Source organism: Hippopotamus amphibius, chromosome 10, assembly GCF_030028045.1.
Source record: "Hippopotamus amphibius kiboko isolate mHipAmp2 chromosome 10, mHipAmp2.hap2, whole genome shotgun sequence".
NCBI lineage: Eukaryota > Metazoa > Chordata > Mammalia > Artiodactyla > Hippopotamidae > Hippopotamus > Hippopotamus amphibius.
The window spans coordinates 6,693,793-6,718,604 of NC_080195.1; the positions used below are offsets into that span (position 1 = coordinate 6,693,793).

The 24,812-nt window shown below is 34.6% G+C and overlaps 1 long non-coding RNA gene across 1 annotated transcript in view; it reads left to right on the plus strand.

Annotated features, from left to right (window-relative positions):
• The first annotated feature begins 3,788 nt into the window (after positions 1 to 3,788).
• LOC130830547 (uncharacterized) overlaps positions 3,789 to 24,812 on the plus strand; it is a 209,824-nt gene continuing 188,800 nt past the window's right edge. The window contains exon 1 of the long non-coding RNA XR_009047799.1: positions 3,789 to 3,878. This is a non-coding gene — a long non-coding RNA (uncharacterized LOC130830547). The remainder of the gene's footprint in view (positions 3,879 to 24,812) is intronic.

A 24,812-nucleotide genomic window follows, 5' to 3' on the forward strand; every position in this document is an offset into this window, starting at 1 on the left:
ACGTTCAAGATGTGATCTACCACAACTGATATATCAGCAAATGATATACCTTTAAAGAGTAAGTCTCTTCAAATAACAAACATAGTGTCAAAGCCAAATAAATTATCTTCTAAGCTGTACTGCAGCGCCTTCCTTTCACTGGGACCTCACAGAAGTCTATCATATTTCCATACTTGTCGGTTATATGACTAACTTTTACTCATAATAAAACTTCCTCTGGCTCTTCATTTTACAAAGGGTGACTTTATAGTACTATTGATGTCCAATAGATTATTGTTGATGTGGTTTCTTGCTTGGTTACTGCTGGTTTCAAATTGCTTCTAATCCAAAAATTTAATAAAGTGAATATATTTCTCTAATTGCCTTAGTTCAAGTGGTCCAATTGATTTTCACTTCTGGTATTTTAAAACTTGGAAATGTTAATCTCTAACCTTTTAATTAAGCCAAGTAGTGTAGATGACATCTGTTCAGTGTACCGCAATTTAAATATCATAAATATATTTAAGTTTATGTTAATGCATTAGTGTCCGCATTCTTTCTAATTTTTGTCATCAGTATGATACAGTATAGTATAAACATTAAGCACGTGGGTGTGAAATTGAGCACTTAATAAGCTCTCATTGTCATTACGATTAACAAGAGAACACATTTATGTGAAGGTTAACGTTAAACTTGGAAATTAAAATTTAAGCTTAAAATAACACTTGCTGTTTGATTTTATTGATCAGTTAGCAGTATCAGCTGTATTCATTTCCTAAAGAAATAAGCAGTGCATCACTACTTGAATATTTCAAATATTTTTCATTAGAGTTACACACATTTTTTGCTGCTATTATTATTTGTAGTAACTACTAGTATTAATATTATTCAGAGGGGTCAGCATTTTTCCTTAAAGAACCAGCTAGTAAATATTTTAGGCTTTGCATACCCGAGGTCTTTGTTGCAACTACTCAATTCTGCTATTATAGCCGAAGGCTACCATAGAAAATACGTAAATCAACAGGTATGCCTGCAATCCAATAAAATTTTATTTACAAAAGCAGGCAACTGGCCCACAGGTGATAGCTTGCCAATCCCTATATTAATATCACTTTATTGTTTTTTTAGTGTTTTCACATATTCCCAAACTAATTAGCACAGCAACCTGTGTTGCCTAGATTTTGCAGATGAGTGAAAAAGAGTTCAGACTACTTGCACACAAAGCAAAATAAATGAGACTCAAGGCTCCAGACTCTGTGACAGATGCTCCTGAAATCTACTGTCTTATAAAGGAAGCCACTCTGAAAGCCAACATTTGTATATTATTTAATTAATAAAAAACTTTCTTTCCCCTTAGTTCTGAACTTTGTCACACCAGAGCATGATGACAAGATGATAGCACAAGCTGAAGAAAGACCACAGCTCAGATCCCAGACAGTGGATCTAGCATATGCTTAAAATTTAGGAATGTAGGGGCTTAGCCTTGTTCAGGAAGATTAACATAGGCACAGAGGATTGGACAGCTGTTGTTACTTCATTAAGAAGAGTCAGTTCCTTATCCAAATATTTTTAAAGTATTTGTTGAATAAATTAACAAATGAACAACACTGAAGCCATGATGAAATATGTTCTGAAGGAAATGATTAGGAATAATAACAGTATAGTTTATGTACATACTAAACCATTTGGAGTCTGTTTATTCAACAATCACAAAACAATTATTGAATACATGCTTTGAGTCACATATTCCACCAGAGGCTGAGAGGATACAGGGAAATCTCCATGCTCAAAAGGCTAAAATATAAAGGAGAGACATTTTAAAGAACAATCAAAAAAAAAAAAAGTGTACTTTAGACATGATTAAAACTGTAAGTTTTTAAAAGGTAAATGATATGATAGTGTATTTTTTTTTAATTTTTTTATTATTTTTTTTTGGGGGGTACACCAGGTTCAATCAACTGTTTTTATACTATGATAGTGTATTTTAAAATATATACACTTGTCAAAATATACTTTATGTTTTTAATCTATCAAGTGATCATCCATTAACATGTTGCAGTTTTATTGAGGTGGGTATCTCTTAAGAAAAAGAAGAAATAAAGACTCCTATAGAAAAATAATCAAAATTTCAACCTGAAATAAAAACAGATGCTAAATACCAAAGTCTTTTTTGACACTTCAAAGAAAGTTATTTTCATGTTTATATATAGGAAGATTGTAATATACTTTAAAATACTGTACCTCTTTAAAGTTTAAATTAGGATAAAGCTTACATTTGGCAATATATTAAAAACTAAAATTTGAACATGTTAATTATTTTTACTGTAAAAATGTACAACCCGGAGTTTATCTTTTAAAATGAAAATGGAAGTTTTTATTACAAGCATAATATCACATTTAATTGGAAACATTACATTAATTGTCTGTTTATACAAAATAAATTTGTGCCCTAGTTATAATATTTATTTTAAAATTAGTTAATAGTTGTATTATTTGAGTGCTTCATCACCATAGTTAAATTTGTTATAAAAAATTATGTACAATATTAAGAACTTCTGATTTTTATTTCCTGCTTTTCAACTTGTGGAAAGGGAGATGAGAGGAGATATTTTGTTATGGGTGGAAAAGTTAAGAAGCACTTAAGATAACTAGGATAGAGACCTCTACAATATTCAAGATGTAGTGAAAAACTGGTAACAAGGTATTTAAATTTCTTTAAACTATTAGCTTAGACAGGTTTCTGGAAATATGACCAAGTCAGTAATCTATTGCATATTCTCAACTAAAGGCAATCACAGATTTTTTCAAATTTGGAATTCTTTCATTACAGTTCTTTCTGGTTTCAGTTTGTCCAAGATAATATACATAGCAAGGTGGGGAAAAGGAGAGAAATGAAACAGAGAAAATTAAGATAAATTGTAATGTTAAGCAGGAACATTTTTGAATACATAAAATCTTTAGGTTCTTTTAATATTTTCCTTCAAATTAATACATTGATGAAAATTCTTTTCTTGTCCTCCTTTTCCCTCAATTGCATTTCAAGAAAAACAGTGACAAAAATACTCATACACTTGATTCACATCCTGTGTGACTGTCTGCAAAAGAGTTTGCATCGTTGGGGAGCATGAATCATGCCTGTAGAGAACATCTCACATTTATCATAAATGACGTCCTCTTTGCGAGAAATGGAGATGTTAACTCCACAGTCATTTCACTTTATGAAAATAACGGTTTCAAAAAATTTTGTTTCTATCCTTAACTTGTTAGCAAATTGTAACCTTTGTATATGTATAGACAAAATTTAATGTTTCCATAAAAAATATATATATATATACACACATATATTTGTCATTGTAAAATACCCATTCTGTGCTAAATTGAAAAATATCAGAGTCCCTGGAATTGTATCGATGGGTCATAATTGAACACATATGCTTGTCAGTCTAGACCACCTATTAATTAATGATGTGTAAATAGCTGAAATCCCCCTGTAACCATATGACATATGTACTCCAAGTAATTTGAAATTATACTTTCTCTTTTATTTTCTTGTACATACATGTCTTTTCAGTCAAGTATTCTATTGTCTGAGTAGTTGGTGTGGTCATTTATTTACTTTTGGCCAGAAAATTGGTGTGAGGCTCTTTTGTAGATGTTCTTAAAATTTTTGAGCTTAACTATACTTATTAAAGAAAAGCTTCCTACATGCTTAATGACATGTCCATTTGAACTGCATCAAAATAGCTTAAATTAGAATACCTTAGAGTAAAAGAAACACACTACAGCATACTTTAAATTTTTTTCTTTCAGGGATACCATGTTTGAGGAAAAGTATGAGATAAAGAGTAATCTCTCTCTGGAACATGAAGAACAGGATGGAAAGGATTGCAGGTACTAAGGTAAGCCTTTAGTGTTCCTTAGCAATTTTTCATCTAAGCCTTTATTTCAATTTCAGCTTTTCAAGGCAAAGTGCTGTACGTCTCTTTCTTTCCTTTGATGATTGAACTGTGATATTTGAAGTCTGATTAGTCTGTGATTCAGTTCCTTGGTCATGAGAAGAATGAAGTATATATTAGGTTTTGTGGTTGTTTTACTTTTTTTGAGGTAATCTTAGTGGTTGTTGGGGGAGAGGAAATGCAGTGTTAAGAGATCCTCAGGCTCTAATCCTAAATTTCAGTAGTTCAAGTATGATCTCTGGCTAGTCAGCCAACTCCCTGTACTTCAGTCATCCACCTGAGAATTCCCAAGACAGGTGCATTCCCAGGACAGATGCACACCATCATGGGAGACCAAGAAACACTCAGGATATTCTTTGAGATTTGAAAAGGAAACTGAATAAAACCAGATTACAAATGAGATGAAAAAGGGTAAGAAATAAACGGTTAAATGAAAAGTGCTATATGTTACGTACAAGAATTGACATGATCTTCTGAGCTGCTCCCTAGCTCATATTGTAGAATCTTTAAAAAAATATTTTGCTTTTCCTCAACAATCATATCGCTATCACCGTTGAAAGTTAGAAAAATATGAGGATATAAAATATGTCAGAAAACATGCCTACTATTTAGAGAGGAGACAGTGACAGTCAAAGATTCAAGCGTTTATTTGTTCATTGATTTGTTCAAGAAGTCATGGCAGCGTTGTTGCTACATGCTAGGTGTTGTTGTGGCTGGCCACTGAATCTTCTTCTTCATCCGTAAACTGAGAATTAGAATTGCAGCAACCTCATTAATGTGCTATGCAGATTAAGTGCATGAATGTATGCAGTGCTCTTTAAAAGGTAGGTGGGGGCAAAGTAATAATACCCAATAATGGAAGATGTTTTTATTCTAATTAGTGTTTGTTCGAAGAGATGAGAGGGTTTAAGTCATTACAGGTAAAGCACTCTGGGCATTCAGAAGAGGAAGCAATTATTTCTTCCCAATGCCATCCGGGAGCCTCCCTCCTTCTCTCGCCCTTCTGTCTTCCTCTCTGGTCACCTCAGGAGGGAGCTTGCCTGGGAAAGAGTTGCAGTTTTTCCTTCACACAGATCCTGGTTTCTTAGGTCTACCCCTTAGAACATCCTTCAGCAAACTATCTGATCTCCCCAGGACCTGACATCTTATTGCGGAAAGATGTGTAAAACATCTGATGCCTAATCAGTCATTCGTTGTATATTGATTGGTCACTAAGAGGCCTGTTTTAATATAATGTCAGATTGCTTTAGTTATGTGTTGTGTTGTTAGGAAAAGAAAAGTTTTGAAAATCGAAGAGAATTCCCTAAGATAAAAGCAACTCAATCGACTCTATTAAAACGTAAAGGATAAATTGGAGAAAATAATGATTACTCAAAACATAATGGTCACGTTTAGTGACCCCCAAAAAGATAGGATTATGATCCATGGTGATAAAAATATTAAGCTGGCTGTGGGTTTATCATAAGTGGCTTTTTATATGTTGAGATATGTTCCCTCTGTACTCACTTTGGTGAGAATTATGAATGGATGTTGAATTTTATCTAGTACTTTTTCTGCTACTATTGAGATACTCATGTGGTTTCTGTCTTTCTTTTTGTCAATATGATGTATCACGTTGATTGATTTTGCATACATTGAACCATACTTGTGACCCTGGGAAGAATCCAACTTGATCACGTGTGTGATCTTTTTTACGGGTTGTGGGATTCGGATTGTTCATATTTTGTTGACGATTCATGGTGAGGAAAATAAATAAATGTTATTTTATTAATACTTTAAGAAATGTGAAAAGGGGGCTAGAAGAGCCCCTTTCTAAAGTCCTGTGGAGGCTTTAGCATGGATTTGGTGAAGCTGGGTAAAATCAGTGAGGCTCGCACATGTTTACTGGATCTAAGGATTTCAGGTCACGTCCAGCCTGGTCTCTCTGGCATCTCTTTGCTGAAATTTGGCAGAGCTTTATTTTAATACCTGATTTTAAAAAAATATTTTCTTGTACCCCCCAAAAAAATAAAAAAATAAAAATAAAAAAAATAAAATAAAAAAATATTTTCTTCAATACTTCTTTCATTTTCCTTAAATACTACCGGCAGCATGAATGCTATTTGAATTACTCATTCATTCTCAATAATGAGAGCAATGTTTATTTTCAGACTTGGAGTTCTTGAACATTCTCTGTGATCATTCCAATTTTCATTTGTAAAATTATCTCAATATGTGTGTGTGCCTCTTTGTCAAAATAGGGGGAAAAAAGCATCCTTCTCTCATAGGTATTTGAATTTATGGTTATTTTTCTGTTTGTAATTATTTCATGGTGACCATGGTGACTATATATTATATTAGAGAGGGAGAGAGAATAAAAAGTACAGTGATTTATTAATGAGATTTTTTTAATTATAAGAAAAGTAAGCTTTAGAAAATTCAGTAACGATACAGTAAAATTTAAAAAAAATTTATTTAACCTTAAAGCTCAGGGAGATAATGAGATATATTAGCCAAAACTATATCTGGAGCAACATCTATGGCTCATCAACCTAGACCCTTCAGTTTAGTATTTAAAAAATTAAAATGATTCCCATTATATCCTCCCTTGAGTAAATTTGTGTGCCTGTCCAAATGCATTCTGTCATTTAAGTGATTCTCTCTCACTTCTAAAAAGATAGGGAATAGATTCATTCTCTTTTTCCTACCCTTCCCACCCCTGATTTTATATATATATATAAATATTTATATATATCAAAGAATACTTGACATATATATATATGTCAAAGAATACTTGCAGTATAATGTAAATATTTTCCAATAACCTGGCTCTCTTCCATCTGGGTACCTTGTAGGATTGTAATTTTCTGACCTGTGTGGTTGGATATGGTCAAGTGTAAGTTGAAGAAGAAGGTTTGGGAGTCAGCTGTTTTATATTCTTTCATGAGATGGTCAGTCAGGTACAGCCACAAGAGGCGTCACAGGAGGGGCAGGGAAACAAAGTTTATTATACTCGCAGGTCTTGAGAGACAGCCAGTGCTCGCCAAGAGGGGGGCCCTGGAAGGAGCGCCGATGGCCTGTGCTCAACCAGACAGGTGGGAGCTGAGAGAAGCGGGGAGGGGAGGGTCAGGGAGAGAAAGTGCGGAGGGAGGGCGGGGGTGCTTGGGCAAGTGCTTTACTGGGTGTCGGGCTGACGTACCGAAGTGAAAGGCATCGTGGGTTTCATTGGTGTATCTGATTCACTAGGTCACAGTCGGGGCAAAATGGGTTATTTGTGGCAGGATCCAGCCAGCCTTATCACACAGCCTTATCATGCTGCTACTCTGGACAGGGTGCTCACAAGCTATTTGCAGGGATGTTGAGGCAGCAGGAAACTAGAAAGGTTTAAAATTTACAATACACAAGCATATGATGTGTTTTCATTTCCCAAATTGGTGACAGAAAAATACATATAGCAAACTTCATCTAATCTGTAATTTCAACATTCCACTAGGTTTAGCGGTAATAGTTTACTCAAGTAATATTTAAAAGTAAAATGAGTTTTACTTTCAATGACTTTTTTTTATGTTCACAAGTTCTATTTAGATATTTTTTCAAATATGTTTATTCTTATTTTAGTGCCTTGTTCTTTCATTCTGACTCCTATGTATTTTTTTAATCCTTTTGAACACAGTTTTAGAGCCTTTGAGATGGCTCTGTTACTCACATCCAGGGACTTCCAGTCCATGAGTCGGTTAAGTTTACTGACTCCAGTGCCAGACTGTGTAGGTTTTCACTCCACATTTGCCATTTACAGGCTGTGACCTTGGGCAAGTTACTTGAACAAGTAACATTAACTAGGATAATAGTGCCTACCTCAGGGGCTGTTGTGAAGATTAGAATGTTTTTCTTTTCCTTTATGTAAACTTTATTTTTTATATTTTATACAACCTTCATAACACAGTATGGAAGATATCTTTATTATCTCATTTCTTTTTTTTTTCCTCTCTTTTTAAGCTCTTTATTGGAATATAATTGCTTTACACTCTTGTACCAGCTTTTGAGGTACACCAAAGTGAATCAGTTGTATTTATACATATATCCCCATATTCCCTCCCTCCTGCGACTCCCTCCTGCGACTCCCTCCCGCGACTCCCTCCTGCTCTCCCTGTCCTGGCCCTCTAAGGCATCACCCATCATTGAGTTGATCTCCCTTTGTTATACAGCAACTTCCCACTAGCTATCTGTCTTACAGTTGGTAGTGTATATACGTCTATGCTACTCTCTCACTTCGTCCCAGCTTCCCCTTCGCCCCCCAGCCCCCCCCCCCCAACCCAATGTCCTCCAGTTCATTCTCGGCATCTGCATCCTTATTCTTGCCCTGTCACTGGGTTCATCAGTACCATTTTTTTTTTTTTTTAGATTCTATATATATGAGTTAGCATACAGTGTTTGTTTTTCTCTTTCTGGCTTACTTCACTCTGTATGACAGACTCTAGGTCCATCCACCTCACTACAAATAACTCAATTCCATTCTTTTTTATGGCTGAGTAATATCCTATCATATATATGTGCCACATCTTCTTTATCCATTCATCTGTTGATGGGCATTTAGGTTGCTTCCATGTCCTGGCTATTGTAAATAGTGCTGCAGTGAACATTATGGTACATGTTTCTTTTTGGATTATGGTTTTCTCTGGGTATATGCCCAGTAGTGGGATTGCTGGATCATATGGTAGTTCTATTTTTAGTTTTTTAAGGAAACTCCAAACTGTTTTCCATAGTGGCTGTACCAATTTACATTCCCACCAACAGTGCAGGAGAGTTCCCTTTTCTCCACACCCTCTCCAACATTTATTGTTTCTAGATGTTTTGATGATGGCCATTCTGACCGATGTGAGGTGATACCTCATTGTGGCTTTGACTTGCATTTCTCTATTGATTAGTGATGTTGAGCATCTTTTCATGTGTTTGTTGGCCATCTGTATGTCTTCTTTGGAGAAATGTCTATTTAGTTCGTCTGCCCATTTGTGGATTGGGTTATTTGCTTTTTTGGTATTAAGCTGCATGAGCTGCTTGTATATTTTGGAGGTTAATCCTTTGTCCGTTGCTTCGTTGGCAAGTATTTTCTCCCATCCTGAGGGTTGTCTTCTTGTCTTGTTTATGGTTTCTTTCGCTGTGTAAAAGCTTTTAAGTTTCATGAGGTCCCATTTGTTTATTCTTGATTTTATTTCCATTATTCTAGGAGGTGAGTCAAAAAGGATCTTGCTTTGATGTATGTGATAGAGTGTTCTGCCTGTGTTTTCCTCTAGGAGTTTGATAGTGTCTGGCCTTACATGTAGGTCTTTAATCCATTTTGAGTTTATTTTGGCGTATGGTGTTAGGTAGTGTTCTAATTTCATTCTTTTACATGTTGCTGTCCAGTATACCCAGCACCACTTACTGAAGAGGCTGTCTTTTTTCCATTGTATATTCTTGCCTCCTTTGTCAAAGATAAGGTGCCCATATGTGCTTGGGTTTACCTCTGGGCCAAAGCAATCTTGAGAAGGAAAGACAGAGTTGGTGGAATTAGGCTTCCTGACTTCAAACTATACTACAAGGCCACAGTGATCAAGACAGTATGGTACTGGCACAAAAATAGAAAGGAAGATCAATGGAACAGAATAGAATGGTTTTTGCAGGAAGAGTAGAGGACCTGAAAGAACCTAGTGAAGAGTGTGCAATTTTCACTATGTTTTCAGCCCTCTGGGACTTGGCTTCTTTTGCCTTATTGTTCAGGATTTCTGGATATTTCTCTTTTCTTCCTTTAGCAAAGCCATCCATTAAACTTGTAATACTTTATCTAGAATCTTTAGGTGTTTATGGTTAAAGGGTTTCAGGGTAGACAAGTTTGGCAGGTTATTGGCGATAGAATCCATTTGATTGGATCTTTCTTCTAATCATCTGCCAGGTTCTTCTAAAATATCTATATTGGGGTAGAACTATATCAGTCCATACAGCAAATGAAAATAATTTAAACTAACGTAATTGAGGCAACCTCTTTTGTATTTTCCAGGCTTATGCAAGTAATTCTTTCAATTTAGAGAAATCAAATATTTTTATGAAAATAATACCTGCTTAGGATATATTTTTTAAGAGATACAAACATAGAATTAAAATACAATAACCAAAAATTTGGATAAAGTATTTTTGAAGAAATCTATTTCCTTACTCTCAGTCTGTATTTTATTCATTTACTCAAAAGCACACTAGTTGTTTTTTTTTGTCAAATTCATTTTTAGAGAAACAAATATTAAGATCAAAATACATGCAATAATAAAGCAATTTTCCATAGAATTTACAATACATATTTATCATAATTGTCTTACAAATTTGTCAATAAGCTATTTCAACAAATTCTAAGAGATTTTGTTCTGCATTTTCTCTTCTTTTCAAAAAAAAAAAAAAACCAAAAAATTAAGCTCATCCATTTCTGCCATTGTAAGAACTATTGTGATTAATTGCTCTCATCAAGTCCGGCCAAGTCTCATAACAAAAACCATGCGGTTTCTATGCTAAGGCACTTCTTAGCAATGAAAGTTTCTCTTCTGAGATTTGAACTGAAGGAAAAAATCATGAAGATACTAACTAGAGGACACAGCATGATTAAAGACCAAAGTTCAAAAGCAAAAGTTTAATTTTTCACGTAGTATAACTTTACACTATTTATATCAGTTTCAGAATTTCACCTTGTGTCTGAAAGGGTTTATGAATAGTTCAGTATCACTGAGGGACAATATCTAAAGTAACGACAGTTAATAGGAACATCTTTTTCTCAGGTGTAATTACATGCCTATTTTTACAAGGATTTCCATAAATTGGGCTAAAATTCATCATGCATTTTTAGTTAATAGAATATTAAATATATTTAATTTTATGTGTGTATAAATAGATATGGATATACTACTCTATCTAGTCACACACACACAGACACACACGTATATACATTTTTTTTTTAATTCTTCTGTGTTAGTTGAAATTCAGTGTTGTATTCTAGAGTTTATCTGTCTGTGAATGATCGCCAGTGTTCCCGTATTTAACAGACCTACTACACTGCATTTATTCTTAGGAATAATGCCAGTTAATTTATAATTGTAGAATGAAAGTGATCCACTAAAGATATGTACTGACTAGATGACAGTACATTTCCTGGGTTTATGTGGGTGGTCAGGAAGTTCTAAACTCACATCAAATGTGGAGTCAGTCATTATTCCAATTAACCCTTAATTGAGGGTGACTGGCAGCTTTCTGCCCCACAAGCAGATAAGAAACCACAGGTTCTTCCTCCTTTAGCACCTCTGGGAAGTTTAAACCACTAAAGACCTAGACCCAAAAAAGGGACTCTTCACCCCAACCCCACCCCTTAATGTCATTAAAAGCCAAGCCAGCCTCCTTTCCGGGTTCTCACAAGCCATTTTGGGACCTGATAGGGGCCTCCCCTGCTCTCCCCATAAAACCTCGCTAGGTGAGGAGTAGCCCTTCTCATACCCTCTTGAGGCAAGTATGGCATCATCTGTCCTGACATCTGAACAGGCATCAGCTGGACGTCTGCCCACTGTTTTTGGAGTGTCCACAACAGGTATTATCTAGGGAGATAGTAAATAAGGAGGGAAGCGAAGATTTAAAGAGAAAGGAGTTAGTCTGGTTTTGGTCGTGGTGGTCCTGAAGTGCTTTGGGGATATATAATTGGGTACGGCACGTTCACAGTTGGCCATGGTGTGGAGACTGGGAGTGAGTCTGGGCTGGCGGCGGTTTGAAATCATCAGCATATGCATGGTAATCGAGGGCCTGGAGAAGACGAGATCACTTCGGGGGTGAAAAGAACAAGAAAAGAGAGGGCCAAGCACATTGCTTCTGCAGAGTTCTAGTCTGTGTTGTTTAATACTCCTTACAGATCATTTATTTGAGTTTGGTAGAGGCTTATAACCAATTGGAAATACCAATCAAGCTCGACTACACTTTTAGAGCTGTGTGATTCTACCTGAGCCTGTTTAAATCTGATGCTTATTTATCAAGTTTAAAAGTAAATATATATTCCTAGTCAAAACTATACAGGGATACATTCTAATAACTCATCTTTTAAGACAATCTCTAAAAATCCTGGTGTCCACATCGTAACCAAGGCAACTAAATATAAACTTCAGGCTTAAGTCCCAGGCACCAGTAATTTCTAAATCTCCCCATGGAATTCCCATAGGCACCCAATTTTCTGAAACATCACTATAGCTGAACTGACATTAATAGAAATAAGCAATTTTTAATTTATAATTTTTAAATTTGTATCTTGTTTCAGAATGGATTTAAGCTATTGCATATGGCTCTGCTAATTAAAATATAACTGCTATCTTATCAACAAATTAGTTGATCTACGGATGCCTTAATATAGCCACTATATAGTTAAGAAAATTGAGGCTTAGAAGGATCTAGTCACTTTCTGCAAAATATACGCCTAGTAACTAACAGAGAAGTAATTTAAAACCAAGTTTTTCTGGTTACTTTCTAAGTTAATTCACCTGGGCAACATAGCTCAATGAGTCAGAGATTAGGAATCTAGGATTTTGAATATTTTGTTCATAAAATACCCTGAAGATTTGCTGTATTGACTTTCCGCCTCTCTCAAAATGCATGTAAGATAATACTAAATTGTAGAATTTTTAATAAGGCACAAATCAATACGAACTATACAAAGTTTATACCCTTTTATTATAAGGGTAATGATCTTTATCTTTAAGGAAAAGTTCAAATATTTTGACCAAACAACCATGAGTGTTTTGAAATATATTATAATATCTTCCCATATCCATAGCTTTTATTTTTGAGAACAATTATAGCTTTAGGCAACTTCAGATATAATTTCTGACCTCATACCAATCGGTTTGACATTTTACTTATCCTTCACTTACTAAGTAGGAGATCCTCAGAGTTTCGTTTTTTTATGAAACAGCTACAAAATATTTAGTTCAACTGCCATCAAAGCATCATCTGTTGAATTTTTGTTACTCAACTAGAGGCCGCTTAAATTCTCTAAATACAGGAATCATATTCTAAGAAGGAAAGAAATCAAGCTCTTCCTGGAAAGTTTTCAAAGGAGAATTAGCCATAGTGGTTTAGTATAACTAACATGATGATTCATATGTTAAATTGGGTTTATAACTTTGTATCATTATAAGAGTTTTATTGGAAAAATATCAAAATGTAATTCTGAAAAAAAATATTATAGTCACATCTTCCAAATAATTAGATTTTGGTCACAAATCATGGTCAATTAGCTATTTCTGTTATTAAGAATGACTTTAATTTGGGGGCATAAATTTCTTTAGGTTATACAATAAATGTGTTGTAAATAATTTTTCTCTCAGATAATTTTTCTCATAGATAATTCAGCCCATAGTTGAGTACAAGAGGCAAAGATGGTAAACTGAAAGTATTTGAAACTGTTTAAGTTAGTAACATTTTTTATAGTTTTTCAATTGCTATCTTTCTAAATTTCTTTGAAATATTTTAAATATTTTCATCTTTCCTCCTCTAAGTTATAAAAGCTAGGATTATCAATTAGCTAGAAGTTAATAAATTCAATGCTATAAATTATACTGAGTGAATAGTCTTGTAAAATTTTTAATTAAAATATGTCATATAAGTGATGATGGAATACTCTAAATTATGAATTAAGTCAGTGTTTACTACTACAAAATCCTGGTTTGGGGGTCATGCTGATTGGTCTGAGTGATGTAAACTGTTTGCCAGTAATTGGTCCCAGAACTTAGGCCCAAGCCATGGGTGTATAGAATCACCTGGGCATATGAATTGATTCGGATGCTTAGAAAATTGTCCAGAAGAGAATAAACAGATGAGAAGCATCTGTAAATGAATGGGTATGGTACCAAGTTTATCCCCAATGTGACATGGATTTCTGGAAATAAAGTTGTTTACTCTTAATAATGAGCCTCTATAAAAACAGTTCTTTCTATGCTTTATATTTTTTAATTATGAAAATGTTGCATTTAAAGAAAAATGAAATACATGGAGTAAATACCTTGATTTCTATTTTCTACTATTCATACAAAATAACAGTAGCCATCATGTGTCATATAAGCATATATAGGTATGTTATGCATTTTTTCTCATTAACATAATTATTTTAACATAATTGGAGTTATAGCTGTTCTAATTAAACAATTCTGTTTTTCTTAATAGTGCCTTAATACTAGTCCTTCAAGTTAATATACCATACATGATAATGTCATGTGATTCTCATATATTTGAGTTTTTATAATTAATCTCAAACTTCTAGCCTCTAGAACTATGAGAAAATAAATTTCTGTTGTTTAAGCCACCCAGCCTATGGTATTTTGTTTTGGCAGCCTGAGCAGACTAATACAGTAGATTAATCTATTAAAATCTGTAGGTACACGGAATATGTATAGAGAGACAAAATAAACATCTAAGTATTTTAAAAGAAGAACAATGATATGGGAGAACTTGCCCTACCAGATATCAAGACTTATTATAAAGCTGGGATTATAAAATCAGCAGTTATTTATATACTGTGAAGGACGGGTCTTGGTCTGTTAGAAAGAATGACAGGGGTATAAGGAATTTTCCTACAACTGTCTCCCTTGGTCACTTAGCATAACTCTCAAAAAAGGGTTAAAAACACCCGCAAAAACAATAGCAGATCTTTGAGTCAGCACCCATTGAAACACTGTAGTTTTTTGGTATTAACACAATTCAAGAAGTGTTTTCAGAGCTAGAGTTTATATGCATCTCCCTGTGCTTCTGCCTGGATTCCCTTCTGTTGAACTAAATCACTCTTTATTGACTCAGCAGGTAAATCCTTTAAAGACTTTGGACAATTACATTCTCTCTAGAGGTCTCTAGCCAAGGATTGCACATTTTATTTCTTCCCTCTCACTATGTAAATCAATCCCTTTAGACTCAATTGTATTTGCTGTTGTTATTTGAATGCCTTCCAGTTCCTCTGATTTCTTCAACATAGAAAAAGAGGAAACACCATCTCAAAGAGAATTCTAGTTCAGGTATACTTTCTTGTTTGGTGACATCCTGCGGCCACCAAGGTGGTTTTTAGGTTTTTTGTCTAAATTGTTACAGTTTTTCAGTCTCATCTAATTTATTATCTGGTGTCTTCTTCCCTCTGTCCTGTTTGGTTTGACAGTTTTCCAGTTGTCTTCCTTCCACTGAATGTCTGTTTCTGATTATTTTTCTGCAGACACACTTCCTCACGTTATTTCAAGTTAAATCTCATTTTTTAAAATTTTCACCATATTTCCAACTTCTCTAGGTTTTTTTCTCATTTTTCATTTGTGTGGGAACTCAGCATACCTCTGCACATTTCATTGAGAAACCTCTGCACGTGTTATTAACACTTCATCAATTCCAGATATACTATAAAAATATTTACATAAGATTGAACATGAAGCAGATACCACATGCAGGGTCATCATTAGTCATCATCCTCTCTCATTCACTCCATAATTTCAAGTCATTCTGAAATAATCTAGTAAGAAAATGAGACTATCAAATTCTCAGCTTAACCTCCCCCATTTAAATTTTAATGTATTCATTTACCTCTGGGGTTTCTTTCTCTCTGTGAATTTTGTGGTTTATCCAAATAGAGTTTGGTCTATAATGCCTTTTTAATCAATATCACTAAGCTTCTGATTATATATCTGAACACTGAGCCTGTATTCCACTGGAACCTGGGTGGATACATCCCAGAGAGAGTCAAGGTGATCAGTGGGAAATATCAAACCTCCTTTACCATTATTTCCCCCATGATCCATCCAGACTCTCATCTTGGAAATTAATCTGAGGGCACTGAGATATTTTTCCCATAGAAATCTGGGAACTCTACTTTTTATTGCAGAAAATAATGAGTTAGATATATAAAGAATAAAAGAATACAAAGACTGCATCATTGGTCTGGACAGAATTCCAAATGGTATGTAGTCCAAGTCACTGTCTTGAGATAGAACCTTACATTTTGATTCAATCATATGAATATTTTAATAGAGTTTACCGTTGCTAGGCACAGTAGAGAGTTGAAAGAAAAAAACAGAAAAAAACAAAAAGCTGATGTTCTGTAGGAACTCACCATCCACCCTGAGTATCCACAATATCTCACAGTTCACATAATAAGTAAGCACCAAATGTTGCTTGGCTTGGAGGTAGCGGAAGGCAAGGCAAAAGCAAAGAGTGAGCTGGGTGCCCTTGTATTCAGTTGTTTGTCACAAAACACACGTTTCCCAGTTGAATATGTAAAATGAGAAATGTTCTGCTTTTACAGTGAATGTTTTAACTCCTGCAATATGGGAAAGGCTAAAAGAGTTCAATCGTTCTTGCTTTTTTTTTTATAGTGTATCATTGACTCTTTTTTTAAATTGAAATATAGTTGATTTACAGTGTTTCATCTGTACAGCAAAGTTTTTCAGTTTATATATATATGTATATGTATATACATATATATTTCTTTTTCAGATTCTTTTCCATTATGAGTTATTACAAGATATTGAATATAGTTCCCTGTACTATATAGTAGGTCCTTGTTGTTTATCTCATTGACTCTTAAAAGACTGATGAAATATACAGCTTCTTTCACCAGAAAAATGACCACCCACAAATATACAGAATATCGCATACAATTTTAGGAAACCCTTGTGTATTAGTCTTCTATTCCTGCAGTAACAACCATAAATTTAGTGAGTTAAAGCAATACAAATTTCTGATTTTACCAGGGTGTGAGCAAAGCTGTGTTCCTTTCTATAGGCACTGCAGGAGAACCTGTTTCCTTGCTCATTCAGGTGTTAGCAGTATATAGTTCCATGAGATTGTAGGGCTGAAGTCTCCGTTTCATATCTGGCTGTCACCTGGCAATGCCTTCATTTCCTATAGTCCTCTTTCCGGTCCTTACAGGAAGTCCTCACTTGAATAATCCAAAATAATCTCACCATTGCCTGATCTATACCCTTAATCATATCTGCAAGTCCCGTTTGCAGTGGAATATAACATATTCACAGGTTCCTGGGATTGGCGCATGGACGTATTTTAGAGAGAAAGGTATCATTCTGCTTGCACTACTTTGTGATCTAGAACCCAGCTACAGGCCTCCAAGAAGTACTGAGGAATCTAGGTTAAAATCCTTGAATCATTTGATTCTTTTCTGTCCCCCTCCTCCACTTTTTGTTCATTCCGAAAAATTCCCTGATTACCAGTATATATGGCATTTCTTTTGGGAGGTATTTATTAACAGAAAATTTCTACATTTCAATCACCAATACATAATCAATTCAATCATGACATTAAAACCACATAAACTCCTATCCTGTTTAAATAAAGTGATTCTAATATATGTCACACAACATTCTGATACTGCCATACCGGTGTTGAGGACCATTTGTCATATATTTTCAGCTTTTGAAAAATATACTGGCAATTGTACACTACTGACACCTCTGTACAGTTCCTTACCTGTACGCTATCCCAGACTTTTTTTGCCTGTTTAGGCTTATCACTGCTTCTTGTTGTGAAGTAACGGAGGCGAGAGGCAATACTGCTGTTAATCCACGTTTTGGCTTCAAATCCCCATCTCCAAAGTTTCCCCAAACTTAGCCATCTCCTCATTACTGCCCTGGCTCCCTTCCAGATCATCATTCCATCCCTGACCCTTGTAAAAGGGTCTGTGCCTTGTGAAATGTAAAAGCACTTAAAATACCACGCAATATTCGCATTCTTTATGTCTTTTCAAAAATAGTCTTAGAAAAAAATGTAAATAATTTAAATGAGTTTGAAGAATATATGTAGAGTGACAAACATGCATCTTAATAAACATTTTTTGTTTAGTTTATACGAGAACAGTCATTGTCTATGTCTGACAGAACTACTTAGTTGAAGTAGCTCTTCATTGTTTGCAGATGCAATCTGGAGTGGATTATCTAAACATTTAGAAATCCATTGTTGGCATCTGCTGGGTAAGCTCTGATAGAGATTAAAATTTTTAATGTAAATAAGAGAGGAAAAGCCATTATAGAGGTTAGAATAGGTGATAATTTAGTGAAAGTTCAAAGACTGACCAAAAAGTACTAGGAAAGTAAAACCATCCTTCAATAAATGAGAAAAAATGTTCCACAATTTTTGGGGGATTAAATTAAAAATATAGTCCAGCTCTTCTAAAATCATTCATAAGTGATGCTTACTTATTTTTTTAACAAAATCTCTCATGAAGGACAAAGAATAGATTTGCAGTAAGTTTGTTAATGCCAATTTGGTTTCAGTCAGTTGCTTTTTGCCATAAGTCTTTCAGTTCAACAATAACAAAGGAAAAGGTGAGGGGACAGATGAAATCTGGATGCACTGGGAGGAATGGAGGCCTCAGGTATTTGATAAAGTTAATGAATGTCTCCTATGAATATTATTTGGGAATAAAAGTATTCTTTATTTGATCCTTTTGATGTGGCTGATTGGCAATGGTTACATCAAAACAATGGCAACATCAAAATGTATTACTTCATTTTAAATCATGTTCTTTTTCATCTGTTTTTCAGTTTGGGGGATAGAATATGCAAAGTAAAATATTTATTGGGACACTCTTCATTTGAGTATGGGGTGTCCACATGGTCTACTTTCTTTCAGCTTCGACTGAAATAGTGGTATAGCTGCTTGTCCTTAGCAATACTTAGAGGCCTGAGGTCCTTCTCTGAAATTTGGTCTTGATATAAGAACAAAAGTTATCTCTGAAAGTGAAACACATTATGAAATAAATAAAGAGTGTACTTTGTAGTTTACCAACTGTACACATGGTATATATGTATTTACTTGTTTATAATCTATATCTATGCCATGTGCTCTAAAATAAATTACCATTACATATTGCAAGATTTCAGGAATAATCTTAGTGGTTCACATCGTGCCTTATCTCAGGCTTTCTTTTTGTCTTCTGTCCTGTAGACTTTAAATTCTGGTTATTAGAGCTTATATATTAAATACAAACACCTAATAATCTTGGTCTAGAAGCTATATATATATAATTAGTATTACAATACCCAATACGAGGGGCTTTTACATGTAGGGTTTTTTGTTTTTTTAATTAAAAAATTTTTATACAATTTTTAAAGATTACACTCTATTTTATAGTTATTATGAAATATTAGCTATATTCCCTGTGTTGTATGATACATCCTTGTAGTCTATCTTACACCCAATAGTTTGTACCTACCACTCTCCCACCCCTATGTTGCCCCTCCCCCTGCCCACTGGTAACCACTAGTTTGGTCTCTATATCTGTGAATCTGCTTCTTTTTTTGTTATGTTCACCAATTTGTTGTATTTTTTAGATTCCACATGTAAGTGATATTGTACAGTATTTGTCTTTCTCTATCTGACTTATTTCACTTAGAATAAGGCCCTCCAAGTCCAACCAGGTTGCTGCAAATGGCAAAATTCTGTTCCTTTTTATGGCTGAGTGGTAAGGATTCCATTGTATATATTATATACAGCACATGTTCTTTATGCAGTCATCTGGATCAGGACACTTAGGTTGCTTCTATATCTTGGCAATTGTAAATAATGCTGCTATGAACATTGCGGTGCTTGTATCTTTTCAAATTAAAAATAACAGATATTTTTAAAAAGTGTTTTGTAACACCTAATGTTTTATAACATCTAATTAACTCCTTACAAGCTTCTTTAACTTTTAACCATCATTTTAAATTTCATCAGTATAAAAATAGTAATGCATAAAATTTTGAAAATTCTGAATACTACAAAGGAAAAAGATTCTGTATTGCTACACCCAATAGGTGAAGACTAAGATTTTTGTATTTATCTTTCTATGTATTTTCTGTGCTTCCCATGTCTACTATTGCAATAGCATAAGATGAGATTTTAACATTACAATCTATATAATCTGTGAAAGTTCTTCAAACATTTGAAATCTTGAATCTCTTCCTGAAGTGGTGCTGCCCCAACATATCTGAATACCTATTTGTTAATAGCATGAAGTAAAATCTCTGCCCTTCTTATTTTGTAATTCACGTAGCTTTACTGGCATCTCCTATACTTAAAATAGATGATTCTCTCTGTCCCTGTTAGTAGCAATAGTGGTTATTTCTGTTTTCTTTACCCTCAGCAAGGTTATTACTTCCTATAATCTTGAGGTATAACTGTAACTTTATAGTGTGATTTATATTATCAATACTTAAGCTTTGCTAGATAGAATTCTCAAGGACATAACTCACTTTTAATTAAATCTTTCAACACATACTGCAAACCAAATGGTCAAATGAGATTACACATTTTGGCATCTGCTTAGATGTTTGCAGCTAAATATAGTTTAGATTTGGGGTAGGGGTAAACCAGCCCTGGCTTTATAATGAAACACTAAATTTGAAACTGGAAGTTTGACTCCCGTTCTGAGTCTGTTCTGCCACTAACTAACCAGATAGTAGCTGAATTCAGATTCTCTCTCTAAAGGATGTGATGAGCAGCGAACATCTCCGATAATTTTGTGATGGCAAGTCTCCTCTTGTAATCGTGTCTCCAAACCTAGAAGGATCTGTGCAAGTTGTCTTGCAAAGAGTAAAAGAATAGTTCTAATTTTTTTAAAAAAGAGAGAATTGATATAAATTTACCCTATATCTTTTTTATTTTTAATTTATGTATTTATTTATTTATTTTTGGCTGTGTTAGGTCTTCTTTGCTGTGTGCAGGCTTCCTCTACTTTCAGTGACTGGGGGCTGCCCTTCATTGCAGTGCGTGGACTTCTCATTGCAGTAGCTTCTCTTGTTGTGGAGCTCGGGCTCTAGGCTCTGGGGCTTCAGTAGTTGCAGTGTGTGGGCTCAGTAGTTGCTCCGTGGCATGTGGGATCTTCCTGCACCAGGGATCGAACCTGTGTCCCTTGCATTGGCAGGCGGATTCTTAACCAGTGTGCCACCAGGGAAGCCCCACCCTATACCTTTCAGGTGGAGCTTCCTTGATTGCTCTGCACTTTCGGCACTGGCACAGCCATTTCCTTAACCAAGAGAAAAATGAAAGAAACAATCTTTCCACTCTGGGTCACCATATTTTCTTTTCTTTTATTCTGTCAGTTGGTCATATACTTATGCCTGCCACCCACTACATGTCAAAATTCCTTCTAAAGTAAGTGCCCTTCTATTTTCTGTTCTGTTGTGTGTGGTATTTTCTTGTCATACCACATCTTGTCATACCCCAATAAGGCACTGTTGCTAAAACTGTCAACCTGTTTCAAGGCTATTTAAACATGGTTTATATGTTAAACTGAAATCTTCAAGCGATTGCTTTCTACCCAATATACTGTGGGGGTGATAACATTATTCCTGGTAATCTTATTTGAAAATAATTATTATTAAATAGGAATTTTAAAAGAGGAGGCCAACTATATGATTAGAGAACTTTTGTGTGTCTTAATTACACTCCAGCATCGTCCTTATACTTGGCAATAACTGTATTTGAATTTGAACATCAGAACATGAGGGCGTTCTACATTTATTGTTTCCAGCATTTATGGTACTTTAATTGACATTCTCAAAAAAGAGGACATAAAAACAAACAAATGCTCTGTTTAAGGTCAGCAGTTACCACTTTTGTTGTTTGGACAATAATATGTTTAAGGTGCTAATCGCAGTTAACATTGTCATTACACATTAGTCTGAAGTATGAGTTTCTCCAATTTCCTGGAGACAAAAAGCACACTTCACTGAACTGGTTATTTAAATTTCTGAAAATAATTTAACATGTTTCGCATTTCACTGACTTAAACACAAGGGCAAAGACTATCCTCTCCTGTCCGATCCTACTTCTTTTTACTTAAATCCTAGGAAATAAATGAAATGATTTAATGAACACTGAATTTTGTATACCCCTTGTAAAATAATAAGGCCGTTTGTTTATTATACTTCAAATAAGATTGTCTGAAATATGATACCTGAGCCTAAGTCTCTATAGTTTCTTCATGAGATTTGGAAATAGATTTGGATTGATTTCTCCAATCTCCAAAGTTTAATGCTTGCTTTTTCTAACAGAGAAATAATTGGTTTATCCATTCACTGTATCCAAAATTTAGATTAAAAATTAACTGCAGCAGTGAATAACTAGATAGTTTGTAACCAGAGCTAGAATATCTAGGCAAAATTAACGATTCAAACCCTCAAGAGTATTTTCTCCTTGGCCTTTCTATTTAGCCACATGAATTCCACACATATTCCAAGAATCACCTGAGTAAAGCAGTAACGTTGTATTAGTAACATTCCGCCAATATTTCTCTAAATATATTTCAATTTTCCTATGACTTGCTGCCTTCTGCTGATCTCTAGTCTCCCTGCAGTAGTGTCAGCGTATTCATGGTAAAATAACACAAAGTGAAGACGAAGGATGATAATATGAAGCCCAAGTTAGAGTGACTGTTGGAGTTTTGTGGGAAATGACATTGCAGCTCCTCTTCTAGGTTCTGACACGTATGCAATTAGCTCTTGTCACGAAAGTCTGTCCCATCCCTGGTGATTAACTGAGCAATTCCCATGGCAGACTGTTCTCTGGAGAGTGTTAAACACACCTCTGAAAGAAAGAGCCCCAAATACCGCTTTATACCATTGATGGCACTGAAGCCAATAGCAGAAAGTCCAGACTTGACTTTACAACTTGACAAACAAGTAAAAGAAACAACCCTAGTGTTTCCTGAGGTTTCCAGGGGATTCCAGTATGCTTTTCTTACAAGCTCTGCTCTTTGCAGACACAACATTTGAAATACAGTGCCAAACTTACACTTAATGCTATCTTGAAAAATAAAACAAGTAGACTTTTTACTGCAGGCTCGTAGCACCACATCCACTTTTTGAATGAAAAAGTACAATGCTGTTGTATAGAAATGAGGGAACCGATAGCCAGTTTCCAAAATGACTTTCATGAGATTCATTTCACTGACTCCGTCACATCAAGTCACCAAAATGGCTGAGGTTTCGAAAAGAAAGTGACTTCTTTTTTTGAGTTCAGGAAGCTAAACTTCATTCAAACAGCAGCTCAATTGTTTCTATATTGACAGTTTCATGTGTGGAGACATTGTCTTCAACCTTTAACTCCCATAGACATCAGCTCTAACACAGTGAAGAAAGTCAAGGACAGCTTTCTGCTCACAGTAGCAAACAAAACTGTCTGGGAAAAAGGTGCTGGGTACACATTATAGGGACCCCAAGGCACTATTTTCCTATTTCTTTTCTTATGTAAATAGAATAAACACAGAGACTAAGAATCGCGATTGAATTTGATAGATAACCTCTTTAGACCTCTGATTTCCCTTTTTCAGATGTTATCATCTCATCTTACCTTTTAAAATCTTTACTTATCAAATATTCTTGGGCTTCTCTTTTTGTGAATTGTCATTTAGATGAGCTTTCGCACGATCGAGTATTCTTTGGAATTTTTATACAGATGAGCATATGCATTTGTGATTTGATCTCATAATAGCACTTCCTTGGGTTCTAAAAAATGTACTTAGCTTTTAGCTTTTTTATGTAGCTACTCTTCAACTACAGAGTCAAATAGATAGAATTTTGTTTCCGTGACCATTCATGTTGCTCTTCAGAACTTAATACATGAATTAACACTGCCTCATGGAGATACTTGTGTTGAATTTTTGGCAGTGATTTAGTTCTGTACTTTCAAGCGCTGGTTTTGCTGCTGCCTCTTTTCTTGTGCTTCTTTTTCTTTGACTTATCCTTTCAGCAGTTGTGAAAATGACAGAATATTCGCCACAAAAAGTTGTTAATACTTTCACATTCAAAAATGTAGATGCCAACAAATCATTTTATTTGATGTTTTAGGATGACCTTTCCAGAATTTTTAGTCTTTTTTTTTCCACCTAAAGAGCTCAATCTATAGGATTGATTCTGACAAAACCTATCCCCTCAAAATTCAGGCAAATTCACAACCTATCTCCAGAAGAGAAGTAACACTGTGATACAATTAGATATTTTTCTCTAGGAAAGAGGCAACTTTTAAGTGCAGTTGCTATACAAACAGTAACAATAATAATTATTTACAAATTTGTGTATCAAAATTGTGTGATTTGAGCAAAAATTGGAGAGAATGCAGAGGAAAAAAGGCACAAAGAAAATTTAAACTGATGAGTTTTTTTCAATATGTATCAATAGCCATTAAAAACTGACCCAACTGGAAATGTTATGCATCTTACAAGTGTGGTGGTTACACAAGGGCACACACATATGTAAAAATTCATTGAAGAGGAGGTAAAAAAATTTTATCCAGCACCCAGCCCTGCAACATTTAGGAATACTTGCTCAATATACAACTAAAAATACGCAAACTATGTAAAAAGGAATATTTTAGCAGTGACATGTAATGGCCAGCTATTAGAAACATCTTAAATGTCCATTATGAAATTAATTAATTTTTGCTTACATACATAATGGAATACTATGAAGCTATACATTTGTATCATTTTTGAGAAGAATATTCAATGATATTTAAATGTGTTCACAGTACATTAATTATTAAATCAAATTACAAAAAAGTATGTCCACAGTATATCCTAACTTTTAAAATCAAGTTTACAGATGTATTAGAAGCAGACCAATTTCCTAGAAGATCTATATACAAATTTTTTATAATGCTAATAACTTTGATTACAGGTGACTGTTTTCTTCCTTGGGCTTTTGTGCATTTTCCCAATATACTATATTAAATAAATGATTCTGATAGAAAAATATAAAAGGAATATTATTTAAAGATATATATTAGGAGACATCATCATTGCTCACACCTCTGTCAGTGAAAGCATGTGTTTCTGGTCCTGCTTCTGTCACCTTTGACGTCAGCTCCTTCCCAGCATATCTG